The 14,812-nt window shown below is 43.1% G+C and overlaps 1 protein-coding gene across 2 annotated transcripts in view; it reads left to right on the top strand.

The window, feature by feature from the left end:
* The window catches only part of BOD1 (biorientation of chromosomes in cell division 1), a 67,096-nt gene that overhangs the window by 40,632 nt on the left and 11,652 nt on the right, over nt 1-14,812 (top strand). The gene's annotated exons all lie outside the window — the stretch shown is intronic.

Genomic DNA, 14,812 nt, shown 5'->3' with positions numbered 1-14,812 from the left:
TATTGAAGAATTCACATATTTTAGATTTGGAAGGTCGCAATAATATTTTTGGTTGGCACACTTATTTGTGGTATGAAAAGGCGAAAGTACACAAAGGATTCACAAACCATATAATTAGGAAAAAATGTATAGAATATGGGATAAATATATATAAAAAAACTTATTGGAGACCAAAACACCACTTTAGCTTTCACCTCTGGAAGCCATAGCAGTGAAAAAGAAAAATATGATGGAAAAATGAGCAACCTATAGAAATTTGCTAAGAGAGGAGGGTGGAGAATTTAAATTAAAAGATTTTAAGGATTTATCAGGGGTGTTAACAACATGGTTACAATATCATCATTTGAATGAAGTATTTTAAAAGGATATGAAGCGGGGTTTGGGGAACAGCTATCACAACTAGAGACCTGTTAAACTGTAATGTTAAAGTGATGTCCAAAATGTATAAGATGCTATTGGAATGAGAGACAAAGGACAAACAAGTGAAATCTTCAATGATACATCGGGCAATAGAAGCATGGGAACGATTATGGAATGTGGAAAATTTACAACATGTTATGGTTTAAGAGCAAATTATATGGAAATGTTATATTGTTGTTGTTCAGTCGTTCAGTCGTGTCCGACTCTTCGTGACCCCATGGACCAGAGCACGCCAGGCACGCCTATCCTTCACTGCCTCTCGCAGTTTGGCCAAACTCATGTTAGTAGCTTCGAGAATACTGTCCAACCATCTCATCCTTTGTCGTCCCCTTCTCCTTGTGCCCTCCATCTTTCCCAACATCAGGGTCTTTTCCAGGGAGTCTTCTCTTCTCATGAGGTGGCCAAAGTACTGGAGCCTCAACTTCAGGATCTGTCCTTCTAGTGAGCACTCAGGGCCGATTTCCTTGAGAATGGATAGGTTTGGTCTTCTTGCAGTCCATGGGACTCTCAAGAGTCTCCTCCAGCACCATAATTCAAAAGCATCAATTCTTCGGCGATCAGCCTTCTTTATGGTCCAGCTCTCACTTCCGTACATTACTACTGGGAAAACCATAGCTTTAACTATACGGACCTTTGTCGGCAAGGTGATGTCTTTGCTTTTTAAGATGCTGTCTAGGTTTGTCATTGCTTTTCTCCCAAGAAGCAGGCGTCTTCTAATTTCGTGACTGCTGTCACCATCTGCAGTGATCGTGGAACCCAAAAAAGTGAAATGTTATATAGATGGTACCTAACACCTAGAAGATTGGCAAAAATGTATATATCAAAATTGAGTAAGTGTTGGAAATGTAAAAGTGAAAGAAGGTACCTTTTTCCATATGTCTTGCAATAAGGTTAAAGCTTACTGGGAAATGATATATAATGAATTGAAAACAATGTTTAAGATAAGCTTCTGGGTGTTTATTTTATGAATGTTTTCTCTTGGGAAGTATGGGTACAGAGCTACCTAAACAGTATAAAAAATTATCTAAGTGTGCAACCACAGCTGCAAGGATTATTGTAAAAACCTGCAGTTTCAAAAAAAATATGATATATATATATATTAGAATAGATGGATAAAAGAATAAGTTAAGACAATTTGGAGTATTCAGGAAAGGACAAAAATAAATGTAAAGAGCCGCATAAAGGGGGAAGGGAGTCGAAGTCGGAATTGTTAAAATTATGGTTGAATAATTGTTGCAATATGACGCTGGAAGATGAGCCCCTCAGGTCGGAAGGCGTCCAACATGCTACTGGGGAAGAGCAGAGGACAAGTACAAGTAGATCCAGAGCTGATGAAGCGGCTGGGCCAAAGCCGAAAGGACGCTTGGTTGCGGATATGCCTGGAAGCGAAAGGAAAGTCCAATGCTGTAAAGAAAAGTATTGCATAGGAACCTGGAATGTAAGAACCATGAACCTTGGTAAAGTGAAGGATAGGCGTGCCTGGCGTGCTCTGGTCCATGGGGTCACGAAGAGTCGGACACGACTGAACGACTGAACAACAACAACAAATTGTTGCAATGTATATAAATGAAAATTATAAATTAAATTATAAAAAAAGTTTCACAAAGACACTTCCAAAAATTATTGACCGATGAGCTTGTAGTTCTTGCGAGAGCCTGTCACATAGTCAGGCTCACTCCTCCCTCCCTCCCTCCCTCCCTCCCTCTCTCCTGAGAGGTCTGAGGCAGAAGCTCACTGCTCAACATCTGCCTTTTTTAACACTGCTTCTGATGTGCAGATGTTGCATCCATATCCCATGATTTTAGCTGTCATGGTCTGGTCTACAGGTCCCCCAGCAGAGGACGTCAGGACCAGGGGCAAGATGGCGAGGTGGGAGCAGAAACGGGAGTCCAGAAGCCAGGAGCCAGGAGTCAAGAAGCCAAGGGTCCGAGGATCAGGAAGCAAGGAGTCAAGAAGCCAAATGCAGCAAGGCAGGAAGTGTGCTGCTGTGGCAAAGAGCTGAAGGGAAATTCTGACCTTATATCCGTACCCGGCTCTTGCCACCAGGTGCAGTGAGTTACCAAGCAGCCTGACCTGTGTGGCCGCGCCTTGCCTCTCCAGAACAAACTTAGGAAGGCCCCAGTCCTGAGAGGCACTGCTGGTCACAGGGCCTGGCTCCTGCACACACTCCTGACATTGGCTTGCTAGGAGGATCAGCCCTACCATTAGACAAATGGTGTGGGAGACAGCTGTTTCAGCTCCCCTCCCCCCATTTCTTCTCACCACCATCGCCCCCCCCCCTGCCAAGCTGTTCCCTCCTCTTGGAGGACAGAGCTGTGTATGCCATGCGGTCTACCCAACATACTGTGGAGTGGGGGAGGGGGCTGCCATCTCGTCCTTTGCCTCAGGCAGCAGAACTTCTTGGACTGGCCTTGTACCTTCCCACCTCAGGAAACGTTAACAGTAGATTTTAAAAGCTTGGCTGAAACTGTCACTGAAGCCCACGGGAGTTTTTCCTCAATTAAAAGTGATTGCATTTGGCATCACAAAAGCAAAGCAGCCCCCTAATCTCTCAGACTCTGTGGTTTGTCTTACATAAAATACATGCTGTACTTTTTTGGTGCCAAGGGAAAATATTTAAGTCCTTATTATGTGATAAAGAAGATGAAAACTTATTGGAAAAAGCCTTCAGAAGGAGTGTTTTGGTTTGAGTGAAAGAATTCCTTCATTCCCTACTACAGTTTGTTTTGCGGATGCCAGGAGCACAGCTCAGGTGACCAGCACAATAAGGTGCTGGGCAGCAGAACTGAATATTTGGGTAGTTTTGGCAAAATCCTAAATTGGGAACAGCTGTGCACAAATGAGCAGGGTTCAGCTTGCTGACGCTGCCACATTGTGTTGCTGTTACAGTTTGTGCTCCCTGGTATCTGATCTCGGGTCAGGAGTATTACTTTTTACATGCATTTTTCAAGGACAAAGGGAGAAAGAATCCCATGCATGTTGCAGGCTGTGCATCTTCTGCAGCTGTCCTGACCTGTCCTGTGACTGGCCATAGGGGCATGGTTAGCGGGGACGGGCGGACTCCCAGGTCTTTCGTTGTGGCCTGAATCTCCTACCCCTGCCCCAACATTATTTTTTTAAAAAAACTTTTTTTAAAAAAAAATGGACTTACATTATAGCATTCCTCCTGAAGGTCAGCCTATACATCTACTGTATACATACAGATGCAAATTTAGAACATGTAAATTTAATGCAAGTTTTTGCCTTGTGTCTGTTCCCCCGAGTCTTTCAAGGATCCAGAAGCACCTCTAGCAACACCACTGGGCATGTGGACATTTATTACAGGGTGGCTTGGGACTTTTGGGGGGGTTCCTCCTTTCTACAACCATGGCGAAGGTAACTGTCAAAATATTCCTAGCTAAGCTCAGTCCTGCAACCTTGTTTTGCTTCACACTGCTCTTTGTGCATGTGAAGTGGACCAAAAGAAACTCACTCCACAAAATGTGTTGCCTTCCAAGGCCCAATGAACTCCCGTGAACCTTGAGGTAAGCCCTATGGCCTGCTGTTTCCTTGGGCACTAGCTGTACCATAACAGGAGCTCTCATCATTACAGTGCATCATGTGATAAGAGTTCAGGACCTATTATTAGTTGTGTCTTTTTACAGCCTAAAATATAAACTTTAAACCTCTTTAGTGTGACAGCCCATTTCTCTGTGCAATTAAGGTAAAGGGGAGCAGGAAAAGAAAAGGGCTGGGGACTTGTTTTTGCCTTAGGTATGTGAATGGCTCTTGTCGCTAAAGGTTTTGCTCAAGCTATCTGTGCATTTTATATATTTGCAGCCATGGACAAGTCCATTCTATGCTCATAAGTGGAGCCAATTTGACCTAATGTACCCTTGGGCAGATGTTTGCTTACTTTATCTTGCTTTCATCTCAAGGATGATTTCTATCTTGCCCATCAAACAATTTCAGGACAGCTTACAACACACAAATAGAAAACACAATTAAGACCATTTAAAAACACTTAAACACACCACATAATAAAAGCAGCAAGATCTATAGACAGCAAATCAATTCAGAAAAAAGCAGTGTAAAATCACCTGCAGGAGTAGAACACATCATTTTAAGATTAAAGCCTGGGGAAATGAAATGCTGTGCTAAAATTACACCAAGGCAGGAACTTAATAGCATAAGGAGAGCCTACTGGATCAGACCATTGGCCCACCTAGTGCAGCACCCTGTTCTCACAGTAGCCAACTAGATGTGAGCCTGTGAGAAGTCGACAAGCAGGAACCGTGCAGGAAGACTCTCCACACCTGCGATTCCCAGCAATTGGTATTCAGAAGCATTGCTGCCTCCTACAATGGAAGAAGAGCATAGCATTCATGACTAGTAGCCATTGATTGCATCACTTGCCAAGAATCCTCTTTTAAAACCATCCTAGTTGTTGGCCATCACTACCTCTTGTGGCAGTGAGTTCCACAGTTAAACAACGTGGTGCCTGAACAAGAACCTTCCTTTATCAGTCTTGAATCTTTCAATGTTCAGCTTCATGGGATGTCCACAAGTTCTAGTGCTGAAAGGAGAAGAAACTTTTTCTCTATTCGTTTTCCTCTATCTCAATGGCATGCATTTTTTAAAAAAAATATAAACTTCTATCATATCATCTTTTCTCAAAACTAAAAAGTTCCAAATGCTGCAACCCCTCGCCATAGCGGAGTTGCTCCATCCCCTTGATCATTTGGGTTGTTTGTTTGTCCAACTTTTTACAATGGTTAATAAGTTTTATAGTGGTGTGTTATAGACGTGTTTTCATTTGCTGCCTTGGGTGGACATAGTCCAGGAAGGCAACATATATATTTAAAAATGAAAACCTTTGGGTCTGTTCTAGGGTGCACTCAGCTCACACCGAGCAACAGTGAGCCCCAGCAGGCCTGGTCAATGTCTTGCATGAATGGAGTGTGTTCCTCAGAATATTTCTTAGTATACACTGCATCAGTAATCAACAGTTTGTAGCAGATGTGCAAGAGCGCCTTGGCATGGTGTGGAAGGTACTCTGAATTGAGACAGTTTGCAAATTCCTGCTTTGAGCCTAACTCAGCCTCATCAAGACTCATCACTTTACCACCACCCATTCCTCAATACAATGTAAAGGTAAAAGACCTCTGACAGTTAAGCCCAGAATGTAGAGGCCATGTAAAGTGCTCTTTGGGCAGATCCTATTGGAGCAGATCCTTGTTTAAGGCACCAGATCACTTTACTAGCTCATCTGTAGAGCTGTGTGAATTATTCTAGATCTAGAGGTTCAACAGACAACACAGTCCAGAAGCTTGAAGGTGGGGGGGGGAGAGGATGAAGAAATGGAGATCAAACTTGAAATGCAAGTGGCAAACATTCTTAAACACCTGGCCATTCTAATAGGTTGCGATAATTTTTCAGTTTTCTCAATAATAATTTTCATTTAAAAAAAAAAAAAACACCTTTACCTGCTTTTATATACAGAAGAGAACAGCATGGCCCAATTTTAAACATGAGTCAGCTCAGCTATAGTGTTAAACTGGGGAGGCAAGGAGAACCCTTGCACTTGCTAGACAGGACTTTGGGGGCCACGTGTCCAGAGACCTTCTCAGCAGAAGGGGCAGGAGAACCTCCACACATACACACACACACACAACACGCAGCAGAACTTGCTTACAACACTCCACAGCAAGGGAAGTAATACACATTCCCATCTAAACAACTCCCCCCTCCGCACCCACAACTGTTTCAAAGTGTCAATAGATAAAAATGGTCCAAGTTAACCCACCACTGTTCAGGGAACTATTTTGTCTGTTAATGACAACTAGGCATTTTACTCCCATTTAATGTTAGCCCATTTAATGTTAGCATCGTCTTTCTAAAGTCATTTCTCCACATGCTGCTGCGAAGCCTCTTTGTTCCTCTTCCGTTATTTGCCACTGTAAGTAACTGTTGTTAACAATGGGTAGAAAGTGGAAGGGGGGAGCAGGCGGTATCAGTGCTGTACACGTTATTGCAATGTTTTTAAAGGTAGAATAAGTCAAATGATGGGGGGTGGGAGGGGGGAGGAATCAATGAAGCCCTTAATGAAAAGGACTACAGAAATAATAATGGTGGCTTTTAAGCCTAAACTAAACCAGAACAATCATAAGACTGGTGGTAAATTATGACAAATTTAGCCAGAGGAATAATAAAAGTTGGTATTCTGCTTTAGATTTGGTTTTCTTTTTTCAGTCTTTGTAAGACTTCTGCCCACGTGAAGGTTTCTCTGCTGCCACTTTACAACTAACTAAAAATAACTAGTGAACTAAGAAAACCCAACTTAACATCTGTTTAAAATCCTTTTCTTATTATGATCCATATCACAATTCTCCAATATTGTGAAATGCCTAATAAATAGGCATAACTATGACTGAAATCTTGTGCACATGTTTTTGAGAAAAAATAAAATAAAAAATAAAAAAAATCCTTCCAGTAGCACCTTAGAGACCAACTAAGTTTGTTCTTGGTATGAGCTTTCATGTGCATGCACACTTCTTCAGATACACTGAACGTTTTTGAGAGTAAGCCTCACTGAATACTGTGGATGCCGTAAACATCCAAGTGGGAAAGTAAGAGACTGGAAAACACTACTGATAGCCACACCCTTCCTTTCTCTTGTAGAAGGGATCTATTTCCACCTTTGCCTTTACTGGTCCTGGTATATTGTTCTAAGAGTACTTTGTTGCCCTGGATTGTGTCTTTGGCTACTGTGGCTGTGATACCTCCGAAAACTTGTTGACCTCCAAGGAACGAGTGTGATAATTTCAGTTTTTCTCAGTTTCTTTGTGTCCCACCCCCCCCCCCCCCGCAATCTTATATTTAGTTTGCCACCTTTCCACATCAGTTTGTGGTTGTTGTTTTTTAAAGTCCTCATTAATGTACATTTTTTTGCCAGCAATGTTCTCTAACACAATGCATTTTTAACATTAGTTTCACTAATACAGGGATTTTTGTGCATACTTTCCCCTAAAATCCACCTAAATCCCCTAAAATCCACTAGTTTTAGTTCAATGAAGTGTGAATTTCAAAAGATAGCTTTGTTTTGACTGACATATGTCTTCAACAAGTGTGAAGTGGGTAGGGTTGCATTAAAATGTGAACAGAACTGGATTTCTCCTCCATCCCTACCACTTCAGGTTCCCACTGACCATGAAGCCCACTATCTCCATTATTGCCTCGCCTTGAGGATTTTAGGCCTCAGAAACGAGACCTCTCCCAGTCTCTGGAGTCCTATGCTGTCCTTGTTGTCCACCCGTACAAAGACTTTTACCCATTTTGCTGAAGGGTTTACGAGACTTTCCAAAAAAAATAATGCACTTGCGTATACAATCCCAAAGACTGCAAAGCACGTGAAATCAGAGTCACAGCAAGACTGTCTCCTTCAGGCCCAGTTGCAAGGCCTCTGTACTCTTCCTTTGGCAGGAAGTCATGCAGACATGACGGAGACCTTGGATAAATGTGGAGGGAAGCGCAAATTCTATGTCCTTAGAGGCTGTAAATGCCAGGGTGTGTATGTATTTCTGCTTGTGTGTGGAGGGGTACCATTTGTTGATAGCAAAGGGCAAAGAAAGTAACAAACAAAAGGATTCTCTCCCATGGAGCTTCAGGAATTTATATTGGCTCATAACCCTTTGAGAATAAGCGCCCGGGGCAAGCTGGCACCACATGAGAAACAACACTGATAGCACAGTTCCCTTTTGCATTTTAGAGCGGGATCACTATGTACTAAGGGAACCGTGCCACTGATTACCAATTAATCATGCTCTAAAAGCTTCACAAGTGAAGAATCCCACAGGCACTTCTTTCTTAAAGAGGCAAAGGCACAGGTGGGGCAGGGAGATAGAAAGAAGCACAGAGGGAACCACCAAATCGAGGGCGTGCAAAGTTTGCTTGGCATTTGGAATCTCATTATTATGCTTATTGTTTTTGAAGAGTTTTTTTCTTTTTTAAAAAAAAAATCTCACAGGAATGCAAGAGGCTGGCAGCAATGGTTGCGGCAAACGGTAATGTGAGCAGGCTTTATCCACAGCGGGCCCTTCTGCAGATGTGTAGCCCCTCAGCATTTTGATTTATAGCTGCTCTTGCTGCTTTCTTATAGCTGATGAGGTTCTACCACCCCACCACCCATATTTCAGTTCTGGATTGATTTCAGACTGATAGAACTCTGGTGCTCCTTTTCTCGCATGCTTAAGGATACCAGTGCTTTTCCGCAATGCGCCTTGCCCCTGCCAATGCCCCTGTCAATCTTGCCAAGTGGCACCACTTGTTACTGCAGCCTAGCTCTTGGTGTTGTTGGAGGCAGTGTCCTATGCCTTTTTTTAAATAAATCAGTTTATTTCAGCTTTAAGCTCATAGCAAGACAAGACAAAAAAACGCAGGAACAGCAATTACACTCACACAATTGAATTTTAAAAGGAAATTGGCGACAATAACATTAGTGGCAATAAAAGACTTAATAAATATACAGAAATAATGTGCATGTAACTTCCAAGCAATTTCAATTTCAATTTCCTACTAACAATCCAGTACGTCTCTTGAATGTCAGAATGGAAGTTACCGGGAAAACATTTTTGCCATTTGTAGGGTTACAGACTGGTAGCCTATGCTTCTGCATGCATGCAGTTTTGTATGGCTTTTCTGGATGATGTGGGGTGGGGAGAGCACAATAACACTGCTTTGACCCAAATGCTTTTCATTACGTGGTGTAAAAGGGAAGTAACCTTTCTCAATTGCAGGTAGGCTCACATTTCTCTGAAGGGGATAAATGTGTACAGTGGTAGCTCTGCTTACGTTCACCTCCGATTACGTATCCTTCGGGATACATGTGCAGCAAACCCAGAAGTATTTTTCCGGGTTTCGCCGCACACGCAGAAGCGCTAAACCGTGCCACGCACATACGCAGAAGCGGCACCTCCGGATACACACACCTTGGGATCTCACTGGAGCTCTGGAATGGATCCCGTGCGCAACAGGAGGTACCACTGTACTCTTGAGTTGGTGAGAGGGGAGCACTCATTGTGATGAATCAGGTTATAGTTAGGGGCGGTTTAGAGACCCAGGGAGTTTTAAGGGTTAATGGAATCCCCAGGTAGAGTGACAGACACCCTTGAGAGGCGGGACATTCCGCATTTTAAAAGGAGGGAGCAGCCGTGAGGGTGGTTGATTGGGGGGTTGGAGAGTGGTGACTGAAGAAGGAGGGTGTGTGGAGAAGTTAGGTTTAGGTTAGGTTAGGAACATTAAAGATGTGTTTATGTTTATGTTGATGAAACAAAGAATAGACACTGATAACAATCTAAGCTTATGAACCTATACCGCAACCGCTATGCTTTGTACTAAATAAAGATCTCTTGTTTTTGAGCCAAGTCGTCGTTCTTTTGGTCCAGCAGGTTATCTAAGCTCTTGAGGAGGGGAGTTCAGGTAAAGGGCAAAACTAATCTGAAAGAAGATAGTTTGTGTCTTAGAATTCCCTCAGGAGGGGCTAGTGGGCAAGAAACCTGGGTTTGCCACAAAGTTGCTAAGAGGGCTTAGTCAACTGGTATAGTGAGGGGATCTAATAAAGAGAGGCCCCGAACTATAGGCAAAAGAGAGGTTTAACCCCAAAGCCCAGAGCAGTGGAAATAACCGGCCACGTCCGCTGGACAGTAAAACCCCTGTTACTAAGAGATCCCCAGTTTATTAAATAAAGGGAAAAACAGTAACAGACAGACCTCAAAGGGACAGGTGGGGTGAGAGTTAATTTAACCCAGAACACCTGAGTAAAAACGTAACTTAGTAACAAGGGGAGAGTTTGAGGTGGAGGTTCGTCACACTCATCTTCCAAAGAACATAGGACGCTGCTTAATACTGAGTCAGATCCTTGCTTTATTGGAATGAAATTTATCTTCCCACTGACTGGTATGGGTAGGGGATGAATTTAATTAAGTTCACATTTAAAGAAGAATCTGCCTAATTCACACTTCCTGAAACACAGCCATTCTTTGAAATTTGCAGTTTTCTGAATTTTGCAATGTAGTTCCCCAGCTAGGTAATAGGTACAAAGATGCATATACTGGGGTAAAGTGTTGATAAAAATACAAATACTAATCGAAATAATATGCAGAAATTCAGCATTTTTATTGGGATTTATTTATTTTTTGCAAAAATGTACATGTTGGGCAAAATTACATTAAAATGGATATATTTAGCAAAAATTGCATCAAAATGTTGATTAATTTTCATGAAGACTTTAAAAAGAAATCGCACGCTGGTGTGGAAACATGGAGCATTGAACTTCAGACTGTGGAAAAGCCCCAGAAAGAAATGGAGAAAGAGAAATTGACAGATTTGCCTAACTCTGCTGAGGGGCAGCAGCTCTCCAGGATTTCAGACAAGATCCTTTTCAAGCCCTATCTGGAGATTTTTGGGGGTGGGATGTGGAACTTTCTGCATGCAGTGCATGGACTCTACAGAAGAGCTATTGCCAAGGATGTAGGAAAGGAGAAAAGGCTCATTTACAAGATATTAATTCAGGTCAGAGTAGGAAAGGGTGATAAACAAAAGGGGGAATGTGGGAATACACTCTGTGGGTATCTTTGAACCCGCGATTATTTGCTTTTATGTGCACTATTTTATGTATTCTTCCGAGTAAATGTGAAAGTGAAAGCAGGGCTCAGTAGGCGTCTTGCCACTGAGATCCCTCTGCCTAGACTTTTTAGTTCCAAAGGTTTAAACTTGTTAATGATCAGTTAATCTGCTTCCCGCCTTTTTTAAGGGCAGCAACAGCATTCTGATTGGTAAAAGTATTGATCATGACATTGCTTCTTGGTTGTCAATAAAAGGCTGTGGCTCCCCGTTTTAGGCGGACAGTCAGAGTTAGGGTTTGAATGATTCAGATGTAGATAGTTGGGGTTTTGGGGAACGGGTTGGTTGGGTTGGTTGGGTTGGAAGCGTGTGCAGGAGGTAGAGAGGTTAGCTTGCGGAAGAATTGGCGGTTTAGGCTTAGCTAGCTTTAGTTTTAGTTAGCCTAGAACTTGTGGAAGAATTGGCGGTTCAGAGTCAGCTAGCCTAGGTAGTGTTAGAACAGTTGAGGCTTAGAGAAAAGTAATAGCCTATGCGGGTCAGCCAAAGCCATCAAAAGAAACAGTGGTTGTCTGTCTTTATTTCGTCTTAATTTAATTTTTCGTAATCTATTGGCGCTTTTGCCTGGCCGTAGTTTTGGCCACCTTTTATTTGGGTACGTTACTTAAGGGAACAACTTAGGAGGTCGCAAGTGCTTGCAGGTACATCTATGAGGCACTCTTTTATCCGAACTACTCACGCACCCTTCAGATTTAGCCTGGCGGACAACGGCGCGGTGTGAGTTTAAGCTCCGGAATTATCGGCCGTTCCGTTCGCAGGCTTGGCCGGCGCCCGTGCAGGAACGCATGTGAGGTGCTGGCCGCAGATCCCCGGCAACTGGAATCCCGTGTGCAGTTGACCTAGTCCAGCACACGGGAGGCTCCAGCAAAGAATCCCCGCAGGGGAAATAAAACATAAAACACAGCCTGATCCATTTGCTGCATATTAACTTAGGGAAGTTCCCCAGGCCTTGCTCCCAGGTAAGGGTTGAAGTTTCAGAAATGCATCTCTAAGATGTGGGGCATGCCCTACATGTATCGGCTCTCGTGGTTTAGGAGAAAGATGGACAGTTGTACTAACTTTGCAGGTCATCCATGAGAGACTGTGGCTGGCTCAAGGTTGAGGAGTGTTACATCTGAGGAAGTGGAAATTTTCATCTCGGTTTATAGAGGCTCCATAGCCCAAGAGCTTGAGAATACTCACTCTAAAAATAAGTGGGCTGACTGGGTCTGTTTGAGATTAGGACTCTTCAAAGCCAGAAGAAGCAAGTTTTCATTCAAACGGTATTTTATTTCTATTTGCCTCAGGAGCCAGGGATCAGATTTTTTGCCCATTTGCTTGTACGGTTTGGTTCCATGACACAGCAGTCAAAATGTCATGAATTGCCCACTTCCCCCCCCCTCTCTTGAGCTGGCAGCCTTTGTGCCTCTACAAAAATGGCATTAATGAAAGCCAGTAAGGAAAAGGAATGGCCCATGTGATATGCTACGTAGGCCAAGGCTCAGATACAGAAGACTGGCAAAGAGCCAGATTACAAAAGGGAAGAGCTTTTGCTCCTGACTTAGAGCATCCAATTTCCTCATAAATAGTGTGTGGTTCTTGGATGGGTGGAAGACACCTCATGGTGGTTGAGCTGACTTGCCATTCCACCACCCAAAATATACAGAAAAAGCTCCTTTGGTGATGCTCAGTTTGCCAAGCAAATCTGCCACTTCTAATTGTCCGTCTTTAATTCCTTTTCCTGTTGCCCAGCTCAACAAACAAGTCTCCTGATAACTGCAAGTCCCATTATTCAGAAATCTTTGGGTATCCACAGTCCTGACAAATGGCCAGGGCTCTAGCAAAACCTATGCCAGGCCTGTTGTTTTGAGGGTTAGACTCATAAGCCGCAGAAAAAAAGCAGCATAATGGTTGGCACAGCGGGTCAGCGCAGTGGTTGCTTGTGTAACCCAGCCTTCAGACAGGGGCCAGTTGCCCAGGAAGTTCACAGTTAGGGCATGATAGTGGCAAAAAAGAAATTTATGTTAACGTCTCACAGCAACTGTAATTTACGCCTTACATTTTTATCTCATCTTTCTCTAAAGAATTCAGCCAGAGCAACATACACGGTTCTCTCAGCCCACTCCCCTTTTATCCTCACAACAAATCCCATGAAGTGGGCTAGGGTGAAAAACAGTGACCAGCCCAAGGTAACACTGTGTGCTTAATGGTGGAATAGGATTTGAACCCAGGTATCAATAGTCTGACATTCTAACCATTACGGCCCACTGGTTCTCATGCATTGTTCAAAGGAGTATTTCTGCTTTATCAAAAGCCCTCCTGCCTATGGACTGGATGACCCCATCATATTTTCAGATTTCTTCTGCAGTAATTATATACTCTTGGAGCCCATATTTCAAACCTCTACAATATTCCCGCTCAGTCATCTTGTTTCTGCTCTAAAAAGTCCCAACCATTCCCACCTTCCTTTGTACCAAAGATGATCCATTCCCTTAGATTGTTTTGATTACCCTCCCTAAGGCAGAACATTTAGGGCCATTGCAAAAGGACCGAAAATGACGGGTCATTTAGGCTGCAATCCATTATGTCCATTTACTTGGGAGTAAGCCCTGGTCAACTCCGTGGGGGTCAGTAGAGATCCCTAGGATTGCCCTGTTGCTTTGTCACTTTGCATTTTCTCCCCACAAGAGTGGTGTGGCAACATTTGCATTCTTTGCCTCAGACACTGGGATGCCTTGGGCCATCTCTTCCTGCTTCTGGAGACTGGACTTTCTGCCAAAGCATTAACCCTCTGATACTGGAAACATCTGTGTGCTTTCATTTGGCAGAGGAGACCAGCATGGTATTTTTAACTTTCTCAGTGGACCTTCACAGATGCTCAGTTCTTCCTCAGGAACATATGTATAATTGGGATGCGTCAGCTACTCAGACAGCTTTCCCAGGAACACATGCAGTGCACCCACACAGACCCTGCATTCAAGGAAAAATACACCCTGTACCTCTACATATATGAATGGTGCTCTTCAGGAACTGTCTGGGCATTCCTCCTGCCAGCACGGCTGTTCCGTCAATCGCACCACTGAGCTTTACCAGTGCCATATGACAAATAAAGCAAACAGGCAGAAACAGATCAACTTCACTGGATAATGCAAAATAGCTGTGGGAGAAGAGAGTTGGGTTATTTTGCGGATCGGCAATGCACTTTATAATATTATTTTTATCATTATCATACTGCTTAATTGCCAGTGTGACTTTTAAGTGGCTTACAAGAATAAAACACATTACAAAAAATTATAAACACACATAATTTAAAATATGCAATACAACCAGTTCACCCAAACATTAAATTAGACACCCGCAATTAAAATGTAAAATAAAACTAGCCCATTAAAACAGTGCCACAATTAAAACAGCAACAGGAGATTCAAGCTAGGAGATTGGGGAAGGCCATCTGAGCTAAGTGGACCAATGATCTGACTTGGTGTAAGGCAGCTTCCTATGACTGTAGTGGGAGGGAAGGGGAACTTAAAACGTCTCCATACCATTGGCTCCCAGCAGAATGGGCAATGCTCAGGGATGATGGGAGCTGATTTTTGCAACATCTATTGTAGCCAGTTTGTAAAGAGTTCAAGTAGTCAACATACTGGGAAGAATTGCGACATCTTGTCCCAGCTTTAGCTATATATTATTTACCTGTGCACTCAGGAGAGCATCCAAGGGCACATCACCATCTTTCAGACTCTGCAAAATCGGAATA

Source organism: Lacerta agilis, chromosome 2 (assembly GCF_009819535.1).
Source record: "Lacerta agilis isolate rLacAgi1 chromosome 2, rLacAgi1.pri, whole genome shotgun sequence".
Taxonomy (NCBI): Eukaryota; Metazoa; Chordata; class Lepidosauria; order Squamata; family Lacertidae; genus Lacerta; species Lacerta agilis.
Note: the sequence above shows the minus strand (reverse complement) of the source record. Positions and strands in the feature narration are given on the sequence as shown.